Genomic DNA, 2,500 nt, shown 5'->3' on the forward strand with positions numbered 1-2,500 from the left:
CCCAACCCCCCCCCCCCCCCCCCCCCAACTGGTACCGACACCGTCACTGACAGCATCAAAATGGCTTTCCTCGTGTCCCGCGTGCCAACACATTCCCCGACCAGATTTGCCGACTCGAGACATTTTCAATGATCCCCCCCCCCCCCCCCCCCCCCCCCGCCCCGCACATCCTCACCTTTCCCCCACCCCACCCCACCCTCACCCCGACGCTGAAAGGGGGGAAAAAAATGGGAGGTTTACTAGTCACAATGTTCAAGGGGGGGGGGGGGGGGGGGGGGGAGAGAAAAAAAAGAGAGAAAAACAAGTAACAATTGTTGTGTGGACATTGGGGATAAAACAGTTTTTTTTTTCGCAGGGATTGAAAAAGCATGCAAAGAAGGGAAGAATCAATCATAATGATTCGGGGTTTTTTTTCTTCGTTTTTTTCTTCGTTTTTTTTTTGTCTTGTTGTATTAACAAAGACTGGTTGTGTGAACAATGGAACAAAGAAAAATCTTGAATGACAAAAATCTTGGATCGCTTTGGTGTGGCACTTGGTATGAGGAAAGGATGCCTGTGCAAGCAATGAAACGAAAAAAAAGAAAAAGAAAAAAGAAAAAAAAGAAGAAAAAAAAGCAATATAAACTTTGAAGAAAATCATTCTGAGACAGAATAACAGCTCATGCATATATATATATATATATATATATATATATATATATGATTCCATGTCCAACAACAGGTAATTCTGTATAACGACAACAAAAGAAAGATGTTACAGTATGAATGCAGGAACAGTGGAATGGATGGACGAGAGAAGAGGAATAAAGACAGCTATGAACTGTAAACAAAAAACAAAACAAAAAAGAGAAAAAAAAGGAAGAAAAAAAAAGAGGAAAACCCAGCTCATGCAAGCGTGTATTTTCATCTTCTCTCTCACTCCGTGTGCGTGAGTTAAAAAAAAAGAAAAAAGAAAGAAAAGAAAACACCCAAAAGACAACACAACCTACTGGAATGGGGAAAAACAAAGTTTGCTCGTTTACAATAGATTTGTCAAGAAAGTTTGGGTAGAGTTTGTTAGACATTAAAGAGAAAAAAGTTTATATTATGATAGACGTGCTCTTACTTATGCATTGGAGCTTCTTTTTTTTAAATAATCTTTTAGACATATCAAAACAAAAACTGATGGCTGTTGGCTGACAGCCAAATTCTTAGTGTATACGAATGTAGAATCAATAAAGCCAGCATTAGAAAATGTTTTGAAAATATCAAGAACATGCATATGAAGTACACGAGTATGCCTTTAACTCTGGAACATAGATTGTCAGTTCAAAAATGGACACTATACACATGCCTCGTACAACATGAAACTATACATTGTCATCATGGAACCGGTACTGTTCTGCCTGTATAATGTGGTGTTTTTTTTTCTCTTGTGTATGGTATTGTCAGTATTTAGACCATCATTATGTCTTTTCTTCCTAATGCACAAAGCATATAAATCATGTATCTGTAAACCTTTGTCTGAATAAAAACATTGGAAATAAAAGCGAAGAAAAGATCAGCTTTTTGACAGTGTCAGGAGCAATGAACAGTTCAGATAATGTCACATTATGGCTCTGAACTGTTTGGGGACAAAAGAAACAAACAAACAAACAAACAAACAATAACAAAATCAAAATCGCATAACAGAGTTTCATACATGATACACTACTGTTCGAATTTCAGCTTGTAAAAACGTGCTTCTGTGGGGGAAAATATTACACCATTATTTTTGTGTTTTTACTTTAAAAAACAATAACTTATTATCCTTGCGTGTGTGTGTACGTGTGTGTGTGTGTGTGTGTGTGTGTGTGTGTGTGTGTGTGTGTGTGTGTGTGTGTGTGTGTGTGTGTGTGTATGTGTGTGTGTGTTGAAAGTATGAACGAAGTACAACACATGTAATGCAAGCATCGCCATGCGCACGCGATCACACACACACACACACACACACACACACACACACACAGAGTAACACACACACACACAGAGTAACACACACACACACACACACACACACACAGTACCACACACACACACACACACACACACACACACACACACACACACACACACACACACACACACACAGAGCCTGAGAAAGAACAAAACAATCACCAACACCAAACAAAGACATGCACACACACTTGAGAATTTTTTTTTTTTTTTATCAAATAAACAACTCTTTACAAAACATGAATAATAAAAAAAAAGGGTTTAAAGAAGAACAACAAACAAACGAAAGGCAGAAAGAAGCGAAAACGGGAGTGATTATATGTGTGCAAGGGCGGGGTCGGGGGGGAGTCGGGAGGGGTCGAGGGGGGGGACAGGGGTCAGGGTCGGGGGGGAGTCGGGAGGGGTCGAGGGGGGGGGGGGACAGGGGGCGGGGTCGGGGGGGAGTCGGGAGGGGTCGAGGGGGCGGGGGGGGGACAGGGGGCGGGGGCGGGGGCGGGGGGTCGAGCTGGGGGTTAAACAAATAAAT

This window comes from Babylonia areolata, chromosome 9, assembly GCF_041734735.1.
Source record: "Babylonia areolata isolate BAREFJ2019XMU chromosome 9, ASM4173473v1, whole genome shotgun sequence".
Classification (NCBI taxonomy): Eukaryota; Metazoa; Mollusca; class Gastropoda; order Neogastropoda; family Buccinidae; genus Babylonia; species Babylonia areolata.